At 33.6% G+C, this 12975-nt stretch overlaps 1 protein-coding gene across 9 annotated transcripts in view; it reads right to left on the bottom strand.

The window, feature by feature from the left end:
- Positions 1-732: 732 nt before the first annotated feature.
- LOC124949500 overlaps positions 733-12975 on the bottom strand; it is a 64032-nt gene continuing 51789 nt past the window's right edge. For 6 of the 9 annotated variants that reach the window (XM_047494647.1, XM_047494644.1, XM_047494643.1 and 3 more), the window contains one exon: positions 733-2156. The gene's annotated coding sequence lies outside the window, so the exon portion shown is untranslated. Of the gene's footprint in view, positions 2157-5405; positions 5672-5787; positions 6128-11252; positions 11553-12975 lie in introns of those variants that run through there. The other 3 variants (XR_007101081.1, XR_007101080.1, XM_047494645.1) reach the window with 3 other exon arrangements.

Below are 12975 nucleotides of genomic sequence, written 5' to 3' on the forward strand. Positions count from 1 at the left end.
ACACGTTTCCTGTAAATACGTCATCGACAAACCCTTTCGAATTTATTATACATTCGTATAGAACATCTTATTTTTTTTTTATTTAATAACTATTATTATTATTTTATTCGCATGTCTTTGAAATATTATTAGGAAAAGAAATTACACTCTGACTCGTGACGCTATTCTATCTTCTCTCTAAAGTTTTCCTTTTAAATTTCTTATTTAATCGATATCGATTAACATAGAGAATCAAATAATATATATATATATATATATATATATATATATATATTATCCTTTAGAGAGGTAATCCTTGCGTGACAAGGATACGATTATATGGAAATATAGAGATCAGAAGAAATCTTTTGATTTAAAATTCAAACGGAAAGAAAGAATCTCTCGTAAAGACATGTATTAATTAGAAATCGTAATCTACGATTAGATGTGTTTGTCTGTATCATACCTTCCTTATTTAAACACCATTATCATATATTGTTAAGTCTAAATAATTCTATGAAAAAATGATTTTTTATATTAACATTATCTTTATTACGGCAGTGCACTAAAAATTTCGGTACATTTATAAATCGTAAGAGAAAGAATGAGAAAAAGAGACAGACAGACAAATAGACAGAGACAGACAGAGAGAGAGAGAGAGAGAGAGAGAGAGAGAGAGAGAGAGAGAGAGAGAGAGAGAGGGGAGAGGGAGAGAGAGACAGAGAAAGAAAGAGGGAAAAGAAACCTAAATTCTTTCGATCTTTCCATTCTCATCTCATTCTCGATGATTCTCATGAATATTCGTTCTTTCCTCGCTTAACAAAAAAAATTTTTTTTTTTTTTTTTTTTTTTTTTACTTTTTCGTTCCTTTTTTTTATTTTAAATGCTCTTATTTATTTTCTTAAATCAACTTTTCCCAAACATATGGCCTTATAAGCAATAAGGATGTGAGATTTATAATATGGTTAAATTGTTTAAAAACAAAAAAGTATGGCAACGATACGCAAGAATTTATTACATTAATGAGAAGAATACACGATACACGAAATTTAATTTTTGCCTCATCTTTATTTTCCTCGTTCTATGTTTTCTTTATCTATATTATTCAGGAACGTAGTTTTACAGAACATTTTCAATATTAATTTCAAGACTATTTCAAATTCGTTTTGTTCAACGTGAATCAAGATTTATGTAGTCAACAATCAATAGAGTAGTCTATCAAAAATGTAGTCAAGTAACGTTCTAGTTACTTCGACTTTATTCGAAATAAAAGAGGCAATAATATTGAAGTCTTGCCTAACACAATTGTTTTATAGGTCGATTAATTATTTAAGATTCCTCGGAATTTAAAAATTCTTAGGTCTTGTATTCATCTCTTACAATTACAATTGTATTCCAGACAGCACCTCTTGCAAGCGCTCGTAAGCGGCTCGTAGCAAGTTATATATTTCGAGATTTTCTCGGGCAATTTTGTTCCCCAACGTACAGTGATTCGTTCTGAATAGCTAACAGTTTCGAGACTGCAATTTTAAATTGGGAAACCCGAGAGAATCTTCTCTCCGTTCGACATAACTACACGCTTATACTACTAACATATATACTACACATATAATTATCGAATAATTTGACAACTTGCAGACAAATGCTACTTTCGATATCGTATCAGAGAAAAAGAGACAAAGAGAGAGAGAGAGAGAGAGAGGGAGAGACAGAGAGAGAGAGAGAGAGAGAGAGAGAGAGAGAGAAAAGAGAAGAAGAAAGAGAGAGAGAGAGAGAGAGAATAAAAAGGAAAAAAAAAAAGATTTGTTAACAGCAACTTTGACCTGTTGAAAGAACGAGAGACACAGAATATACTTTTCAGTAACTCATCCAATAACGAATTAAAATTTCTCTCGCTTTTACAATTTATTGTTTTAACACAGTGAAAAAGAAATCGCGCAATTCAACAAAACTATAAGGTAAAACTTTATATCATAAACATCCATTGATCACTTTTTCAATTTTGACAGCATTCGCGTGTGGAATTGTTCATCTTCTTACCCTCCTAGTTTTCTTTATCGAGGATTTAGTCGAAAATCGTTTCCTCTCGAACAGAAGAACACCATGAAGGATCCTCTTTGGATTTGGCCTTTTTTGTCTCCCGCCATTTTTCCTTGTCGATTTATCAGCTGATCGATCTGAAATGATCGAATTACAAAAATACGAAAGTGCCTTTCATTAATATATCATATATATGTATTTGCTATATCTAATTATTGCAACAATGTTTTAACAATGATTTCATCGATGATCATCATTCGATGACAGCTATATGATTTGAGGTATTGAAACGACGATAAGAATCTGATCTATCGTGCCATGATCTAATTTCGGAATCTAATTACTGTGTGGTCCTTGACGGAACAATATATATGTACAATGTCTAATGCTCACTTTCATAGTTGATAATTTGTAGATGTAGCTTTTAATATAGCTAGTACATACATAATTGCGGTAATACAAATAAATTGATTGCACGTTGTCTTACGCAACGTTTCTTTTATGCAACGTATCAGACATATAGAAGAAGTTAATCTTTTCCGTGCTAAAAGAACTTTAAATTTTCTAACGCGTAATAAGATTTGATCCGTTTTATCTCGAACTTTTATCCGAACGTAGTAAGATAGCTCTCAAAGTTAATAAATACCGGGCACATTATATTATTGCTTTCACTGATGAAAAAAAGAAAGAAAATAAGGGAATGACAAAAATTCGTTAGGAAATAATGTTAAGTCCAACATTCTCTTATGTTTGAGACAGTCAAAGGAAACGAAATCAAAAAGAGTGGGTTAACGATCGTTCTGATGTTATATCCGGACGGATATTAAATCCGGTTACGGGATGCATCTCATGCGAAAAGTTTCGCGTTGCTTCGCGAAATGTCTCGGGGTGCATGGGAAAGGGTAGACGGTGCTGAGAAAAAGATGAAAAGTAAAAGGAAATAAAGAGAGAAAGAGAGAGAAAGAGAGGGAGAGAGATACAGACAGAAAGAAAAGGAGAACATCGTAGAAAACGACGTAAATGAAAGCTGCCAACTCGCTTTTCGTAGGAGTCGAAGAGAATGCTAGATGGAGAGACGAAACGGGAGAGAAAAGAGGGTGGAAAAAGGGGAGGAAGAAGATAGGGGGTCAAGAGGAAAGGGGATATATTATGTTCGCTAAAGCAATGTTACCAACTCGAGAACTGGCGAACTAGCCCGACAGTAAAATCCATTTTATGTCTCCCTCGTAAAGCCAGTCAAATGAAACCTGGACTTAGTTTTCATACGTACACCGACCGTCGCCGACGTCGTCGCCAACGTTGGCGACGACGTCGGCGACGGTAGCATCTTCGTCGGCCTCCTTCCTGTTATGCATGTTACAAGATTCTTTTGTATAATTATAATCCTTAGGATTAAAGAATTCATTTTTCGGGCAGCTAAGATTTTAATGTAAATATCTTTTAACGCTTTGACAAACGAATAAATTAATTGTAAGTTCATTCATAGCTTGGTATCATAAATTGTATTTGATATATGTCAGTTATCTCTATGAAATACTATAAATAATGGAAATATGTATACATATATATATATATATATATATATATATATATATTTTTTTTTTTTTTTCGAATTTCTCCATATATCATATTTATGAACATTTAGATCATATATTCAACATAGATAATATAATCAACACGTTTTTTGCGACAATCTTTCATTTGATAAATTTATTGCTCTGATATCACTCGTTAAATTTTATGAGATAGCAGAAAACGTTGAAATTCATGAATGCATAAAATCTTAGAGAAAAATTTCCCTTTTGCACTATGCGAACGATAACTTATAAACGAAGAGCAAAACGAGATAGGCCCTGAAGAGCTCGGCCAAGCGAAACCTCGTCCGGTACTAAAACGTGGGCGCATCGTAAAACACCGTAGACACGCGCGTCCCCGAAAGTATCGTCGAGATAAAGGCTGAATCTGCTTTAACGAAAGGAATCGACTTTGAAACGAATTTTCGCACTATCGTTTAAAATCGTTTTCTCTTATAAGAAAGAGAGAGAAAGAGAGAGGGGGGGGGGGAGGGAGAAATAGAGAGAAAGAAAGACATAGTCTCTGTTCATTTACTCACTATTAGAATAACACTAAAATCACATATCATTTTTTATATCAATTATAATCAATTTTAAATCAAATTACATACCATTTTTACATATCAAAGTTACATAAAATTACATATTATTTTTTGTAAGTTTATTTTTAATACATCATACAAAGTAAAAGAAAAAAAGTATGAAGTTAAAGATATTGGATATAATTTTCTTGAATTTTCGTCATAGCAAATTATAGAAAGTTAAATCGAAGATACAAATTGTCACTTCCTCGAGAGATCCTTACGGCGATAACTTTATCGACGACCATAAAAAGTATTCGCGCTTCGACGTAAAACGACAAGGCTATTCATGGCCGGCATTAATTCTGCCTTTTACATGCACTTCGTTCGTTCTTCAAAATACTAATCTTTTAACGGATCATCCGATCTCGGCTGTTGGTTGCTTCGAAAGACAGATGGAAGAGGATTGTTACACAGGTTATCCATGAAAATGAGAGATTCGAGATTCCTCATAACACTTGAAACTTTTATGCGAAATTGCCCCATTAAAATGTTACACATATTTAACCCGTCAACGTTGCCAAAAGTATTATTTCCTTAGTCATAAAACGAAACGATCGACGATTACTTTGACGAAGGGGGTGGTAAAGACAAAAGCTTGCTTCTCTTCGTTTTATCGTTATACTGTTTGGAGTTATGACGATATATGAACTTCTTTAAAACGAAAGATTTATATATATATATATATACATACCTATTTGCTTTCCATTTTTTCTTCGAAACAAACATAAAATAATTGAAGATGATTAAAACACTTGACAGAACCTACCCTCTCTCTTTCTCTTGTTCTTCAAAAAACGAGTTTCTCATACTTACATCTGTGGAAAAAACTCTGTAAGAGGACTTCGAAGTTGACCGTCGTAATTACAAACTCGTAAAAGTTCGATCAATGTCTGGTGAACGTTCGACTCGCATGAAAAGAAGTAGAGGAAGGAAAATAGCGAGGCTCAAGAGAGAGAGAGAGAGAGAGAGAGAGAGAAAGAAAGAGGCACGCATCAGTTCACAGTTCATGATCCACTCTTCCTCAAAGCTGTCCTGTTCTCCCGATTGACCATGGGGTGCCTCATAAAAGTATGATTTATAACTATACCGCCTTGCAATCTGCTGAGCCACGTGATGTGCATTCTCTCTCTCTCTCTCTCTCTCTCTTTCTCTCTCTCTCTCTCTTTCTCTCTCTCTCTCTCACTCTCTCTTCCGACTTGTTTTATCTGTTCACAAAAGTTCATCAACGTTTTTCGTGCTATTTGAACGTAAACATAGATCGTCTATGACGAATATGATCTTAGGAAAGAGTTTCGCGGTAAATCAAAAGAGAAAAAGAAGAAGAATTGTGATTTATAATCAAGGAAGAGAAGTCGATGCACTAGAACGTACGTGAAAAATCTCATCTGGGAAATTTTCTCATTGGCCTGCATATATCGTACGCCTATATTTACAACCGCGAATAGATACTAGAACGTAGGATATCCTTATCCTTTTTATTTCCAATAAAGATACCTATCAAGATAAGAATTATATAAATAATAAAAACGAAGAATCTTGCGAGAGGATTCGATGAGAGATCGAAGGCGATACAGTTAAGAATATGCGTTTAGGCGTGCCTTCTGAAATACCTAAGTTTTACGATGTTTGGGTTCCCTTTTCGTGCGTGGACTGCATTTTCACCACCCGTCACTTGTGTCCGTATGTATATGTAAATCCATACATACATACATACATACATAGATATCTATGTATCGTATGTACCGTCATTGATTCCCTGCTTTTTGTCTTCTCTATTTTTTTCATTGAGAACCATGTTTCCCGTACGTTTTCAATATTAGGATTTCAATTTTCAACGCACCGTTCATATTCACTTTCTAATGATTTCCTCGACTGCTTCATTAACATTACCATCTTCCATTATTCCATTGTTATAATCAGTTTCCGATCTTGGTAAAGAAAGTGAAGTTTCTGTGAACACGAAGATTTAAATACAAATTGACGAGAAGAAATAACAGAAGGGAAGGAGAAAGTAAAATTTCAAATGGTGAATTTGAAAGTATCGCATAATACACGTTGCTTCCCATTTTTACAATGAATCTCTTCTTTTAGATGATCTAAGCGGCTTCCGGAACGCACTGTGACTTCTCGAACGATCGTAAAGGAAGTCTAAGAAGAGAGAGAGAGAGAGAGAGAAAAAGAGAGAGACATAGACAGACAGAAAGCACGTATCTAAAATGGAAACGGGCAGAACGTTCCCGGACGAGCTGGAGACGAAAGTGGAGGAGGTTTATCGTTTCTCGGTAAAGTGCTTCGCGGCTTCTAACACCTCTTCGGCACCTTTCCACCTCTCGCCCGAGGCTGAAGGGGTGGCTCGTAAAATCAGCGTGGATACTTCGAGTAATGCTATTCTATTCGAAAAGGAGAAAGAAAGAGAGAGAGAGAGAGAGAGAGAGAAAGAGAGAGTTAAATTTCCGATTGAGGCGAGACTTTCTAAAGACAACGACTAAATATTTAAAGAAACAGATATCAGCTTGGAATTTAATAAGAAAATTTATAGATCATCTTACGATTATTTCTATACTTTGAATATATTTTCAAAATATTTAAGATATCTCATCTATTTAAGATCTCTCAATAGATTTTATTAACGAAACGAAGAAAATGTTATTCGACAATCGAATAACATTTCTCATTCCGTGAACAATGAATTGTAAAAGAATGAGAACTAGTATAGTCGTTCAATGTTTCCAATGTATTTGTTTATCGTTTATTCGAGATGATCGGTAGGAGTTTGAGAATCCTTTTCATTAACGAGACGCAAGTATCTTGAGTAAAGATTCCGGTGGTTTCGTTCGCCCGAGGTAGGTAGGTACGTCGTATTTCATAGAAGCCCGGCTGTATTTTCGCGCGTATGACTTTAACTGTCGATGCGGACTTCGCTTGTATTTCTTCTCAAGTTTTACTGGCGCTAGGTCGACCGCACCGAGCCGTAAACGTCACTCTCCGCTAAAGTCCCTGCACGGCTGCCTTGTCGCTTTCCACCCTCGGTTCCCTCTCCCCCCCTTTCTCTCACTCTCTCTCCCTCTCTCTCTCTCTCTCTCTCTCTCTCTCTCTCTCTCTCTCGTGCAGTCTTCACCTTTCTACTTTCTTTCTTCCAGTTCTTTCTTTATCGATTTGACCGACGTCATTGTCAAACTATTCTCGAAAACAAGTCTCACTTATTCTTTCTTCTTTCTCGTCTCGTTCGTTTTTGAAATTTCTTTCGATTATTAGACGCGGAGATAATTGGACATATATAATAAGAGATTTGTGTTTCGAATTTTGAAGATAATAAATCAATGGTTCTTCTTCATTTTTGAGAATGGTAGAAGATAAAGAAAGAAAAAGGAGAAGGGAATCGCGGGGGTCAACCGGAAGACGGCGCCCATATCGTCTCGAGGCTTCATTAAGGATGCAATATGGCGGACTTTTTGTCGGGTAAACGAAGGGAGCGGAATACGCGTGAGAGAGCGGTCGGCCGCTTTTAAAAAAGTTACGACGAGGTTTATGGGGGTTTAATTGTAGCCCGTGACTGTGGTTAGAAAGTAGTAAAACTCCTTTTGCCAGAAGACTCCGGCCTGTTACTATGCTACTTAACGCTCAGCCGACTCTTACTTGGGACGTATGGAGAAAGAGGAGAATGACGACGAACAGGACGACTAGGGCGACGATGATGATGAAGCGAAAGAAAAAGAAGAAAAGGAGAGGTGAACGAAGAAGAAGAACAAGGAGGAGGAGAAGGAGAAAGAAAAAGAAGAAGGAGAAGAAGAAAAATAAATAACGGCGGCGGCTCACGCACTTCGGTGCTGCTAATTATTGCTTTGTCTCGAAAATTGCACCCTCATCCTCGTGAAATAAGGCCGACGTTCGCCATCAAGGTCATAGATATTGTCTTTACCCTCTTCCTACTTCCAGTTTTCTTTTTATCTTTTTCTTTTTCCTCATCTTTCGTGCAAATGTATTACAATTTACATATTAAAAAAAAAAAAAAAAAAAAATAGAAAAAAATCCTCTATTTTTAGTGTCATCTAGTGTAATCCTTTTTTTCATAACCAAAATATGATTTGAAAGGTATTAAGATTTTCATAATTAAAATAATTAAGTTTTAACATCGTTTTCATTTCTTTCTTAATATTTCTTTTTTCTTTTGTCATTAATACTATGATAGTAATAAAATTTTCTTTCTCTCTTCTTCTTATCCATTGGCAGTGATAGGCATATCATGCAACCGTGTATCTCCTACAAGCATTGAAACAGAAAATATCTACTAACGCGTTTGCCCCTATCAATGAACAAAGAATATTATATTGTTATGTCTGAAATATCTTTAACGGTATAGTCTCCTCTCTCTCTCTCTTTTTTTTTTAGACCTTATAATTATGATCATATGTACTTATAATTATGATCAAATCATCTATAAACCTAATTATTGCACGCTATCAAAGTCAAACGAAATATTTTGTATGGTGAAATTTTTGATTTTTTTAAATAGTTAATAATTTTTTTCTTTTTTTTTTTTTTTTTTTTTTTTTTTTTTTTTTTTTTTTTTTTGAAAAGAAAAATACGATTGTAGTCAAAAAATCAAATGATTAATATGAAAAAAGAAAACGGAAGAAGAATAAGGCGCGTTTATTTCATTTCGATCTTCGTTCGATCGTTATTGCTACTTCTTTCCAAATGTGTTCATTCATTATTAAAGTGAGAATGTACCGACAGTTTACAATATTGCAATTTTGTTATTATCCTCATTTTCTGAGAACAAAACAAAGTGTTATCTGAAAGAGCCCTCTTCTATACGCTATTAGTCTATTTTTAGATTTGATCCTCCATTGAAGAGAGCATTTACATCGTAAACTATAATGCTTCTGTAATTAGCCGTAATTAATTGAGTATCTGATAATATCACTGATTGAGTATTTGATAATATTAATACTCTTGAGTTAATCGTTATTGTTCAGATATGATGCACTGCGTATAAATATATTAGCAGTTAATTAATTTTAAATCGTTATATTGTATACACGATTTCTATTATTTTCATTTGAACATAATCAATATTTCTTTTTCTTTTGATTTTTCTTTTTTTTTTTTTTTTTTTTTTTTTTTTTTTTTTTTTTTATATATATATTTGATTAATGGATCATCAAAACGGAAATACTTTTTATAAATGTCAGCTCTTTTCGAGATAACATTTAACGAATTGTCATTGACTCTTCGATTCGCGATTAATATTCGTTGCGTAAAATCAACTAATTTATTGTGAGAAAATAAAATAAAACGAGAAAAAAGAAAGGAGGATGTGCGTATGATTACGAATATGAGTATCTCTATAATACTGAAAGATAAGAACGAGAGAAACGACGGGACGAAAAAAGACATGACAAGGAAGAAGAAGAGAAAGGGGAGGAGAAAAGAGAAAGAGTAAGAGGAAGAAGAAGAAGAAAGAATAAAGAAAGAAAAGACGCCGAAAAAATCTGCTGGTATATTGCGTTTACGAGCGTCGTTAAACTCGTTCTGAGCAGCCTATCTGATTACATTGATGCTACTTACCACGAAGTCAAGGTTGAAACCCTTCGACGATCCGTTAAAAAAACCGGTTGAACGATTAAGACGATGATTTTCGAATGATCATTCGTGTTCGTTGAAAAATAAATCACGAAAAAATAATAATCGTTTAATTTTCATGAATTAATTTTTTCAACGATCTAAATAAATTATTTAAATCAGGATGGATATTTTGTTTATTTCAAAATTGCAACGTAAAAAAAAAAAAAATGATAAAAGATTTAATAAGTAAAAGAAAGGAGAAAGTAAGAGCTATTAATTCTTTTTTACTTTGCATATTATACGATTAAAAAAGAAATTAAAAAGATATTTCGTATAATCATAATCGTTAAATGTTTACAACAGCTGGGTTCGAATAGTTAATTCTGAACCGGCACAACGTCGTTAATTGTTTTATAGATTAATAGCCGAGTATACCAATCATTCGCTACCAGATTCCGGATCGTTAGAAGAGTCTTAGAGTTGGCTATAGTACCTTAGAGGCTTAGAGAGAAGATACTTTCGTAGATATCCTCAAAGACATTCTCGTAGGGATGAAGGTTGTTGTACTACGTATGGATACCTTTTAAGATCGTCTCTCCTTTTTAACGGCTCTAATCGCTCGTAAGCCTTTGCAATCTGTATTCAAGATAACCGAGGGTGCGCAAGAGATGCTTTTATTCGTCCTTTTCATTTTCATATCTTTCTACCTCTCTTTCTCTCTGCCACGTTCTTTCGTTATTCCTCTACGGTCATAGTAGTACAGTCGCTTAGCGATTCCAAACATTTTTAGGCCGCTTTTACGAGCGCATTTGTACGACGACGACAACGACGCTTGATACCTCTTCGACTTCAACGACTTTTACTTGGACGGATATACGACCGATAAATTTTGATTTCGTGCTTGATCCGCGAATCGCACCCCTTGTCTATGATACATCCGTACCTTGTAAAAACAATCTGCTTAGTTTTATTTAAACATTTTTCGTTGTTTCTTTTCTTTAAGAATTTCTTTCTCAAAATGATTTTGCATATTTATTTTGAAAATCATGTTTGAGAGAACACGAACGAACGAACGTACGAACCAAGAGAAAACATTACTTTCTTTTATCCAATTGAATAATAGATCAAGATGATTTACGATGAATTTCAATCTCGCTCTCTAAATGTTTTTTTCATTAATGCAAATCATTCATTATATTCTATTACTCTATCACAATTACTTTACGTATAGTTTGCTGAACTATCAACTTTCTTCTTATCTTTAAACAAAACATCAATTACGTTTGTAAACCAAACGATATCGATCGATTTTATACATTTTTATATTAGTAGAATCTATAAAAGAATCTTAGTATGGAAATCTCGAGTATTCATTCTAGTTTAGATACAAATTTTAAACGAGGTTGAAATAACATATCAATATTTATCAAATATATTCGATAAATAGAATCGTTCAAAAAGATTTATTGTTTATTAGAATGAAAAAATAATTTTTATTCATTGGATATAATTTAATATAACAAATTGTAACGATATTTTTTTTTTTTTTTTTTTTTTTTTTTTTTTTTTTTTAAATACAGACAAAGATAAGGAGAAACGAAAAAAAGGAAGCTGCAGTTTCCTCTAACCCGTTTAACGAGCAAGGTAGTCGTCGACCACCGACAAGAATAAAGATGGGTTGGAGGACGGCCAGTACTCGTAAATTCGATTTTTTATAGTGTTGTCATCGTTAAAGCAGAGCCGTTAAAGCCTTCAAATTCTGCGTTCACCCTCGATTGGCTCGCGAGGCGGCTGCTTTGATGAAGTTCTATTGCAAAAATTATATCTCTCTACCTGAAACTTTTTTCACGATCTTTGTTTCTAATCGTCGACCGATATATATATATATATAAAAAAAAAGAAAAAAAGAAATAAAAAAAGAAAAATTAACAATCTCAAATCTGATCGAATATCAGCGTAATTGATTTTTTATTTGCTTTAGTTCGCGATATATTTATGCAGCGAATAACAAAGAAAGGAAGACATTCCAGGACGTCATCAAAGATAACTGGATGTTGCAAAAAAGAGGCGAATCCCTGGTAGACCACAGGAGATAATTACAAAAGTGTCGGTAGAGCCGCACCGTTTCGAGAATAGGATACGGTTTGTTCCTCTAAGCATTGCAGCCTGACTATTTCTCAGAAAGAAGGCCATTTTATAGGTTAGAATTTGTTTTATGAGCACTGGATTTGCGATTACGATTCCGACTACGAACCTCCCGGACAAAAGTAGAATATTCTGACTTGGAGAATGAAAAAGTAGGAAAGAGATAGATATAGGGAGACGGAGAGAAAAAGAGAGAGAGAGAGAAAGAGAAAAAATCGGATGTGAATTATTTCTTTTTTTCGTGTACTTTTCTCTTTAAGTCCCTTTTTGCATATTAATGCACGAACACAATTACTCTTTAAATAATATCAAATTAAATTAAAGTGTTTATTCGATCGTGAAGGAATAATAATAATTGAAAAATATGTTTTGTTTAAGGTTCTATTTATAATTTATGGTAACATCCTTTATAAAGACGATAATTTAAATTGATCATCTTCCTTATGGATTCATTTCAATTAAAACCTTTAATATCATGAAGTTTATGAGACTGGTTCCGCACACTAGTAAAAGAATTTCGATATGGAAGAAAATAGGTGCGGTTAAGGGAATAGAATGGAAATACACGATTCCACTTTCGAAGAAACGTAAAAATCACATAAAACGTAATATAATAACCAATTTGGCGCGGTATTTTTGACCATGTTTCATTGACGAATATCACACCTATATTCTTATTAAGTTATGGGACGTTGCCTTTGTCATTGCTAGACATCATTTTCATTATGATTTTTTTCCGATGGATATTAATAAAATATTTTTATCTACCTCTGAAAAGAAATGGGATGGATTTCATCGACACTTCTCCAAAAATGGGAATATAAAATTTATGATTCTCGAATTTCTGTCAGTAATATGAACAAAGAATCATTACATGGTTTTTAAAAATACTTTTATTTAATTCTCTTATTAACTGCTGTCTTTGATTTATGCTGAACTCAAATGAATTACTTTACGTGTAAGTAAATAGATATAGGTATATATTCTTTTCTCATAAAATTATTTTTAATTATTTTTTTTATGAAGACTCAGAAAAAATATCAGAAAAAATATCAGAAATATTGATGTAAACTTTGAACAATAAA

Source organism: Vespa velutina, chromosome 5 (assembly GCF_912470025.1).
Source record: "Vespa velutina chromosome 5, iVesVel2.1, whole genome shotgun sequence".
Taxonomy (NCBI): domain Eukaryota; kingdom Metazoa; phylum Arthropoda; class Insecta; order Hymenoptera; family Vespidae; genus Vespa; species Vespa velutina.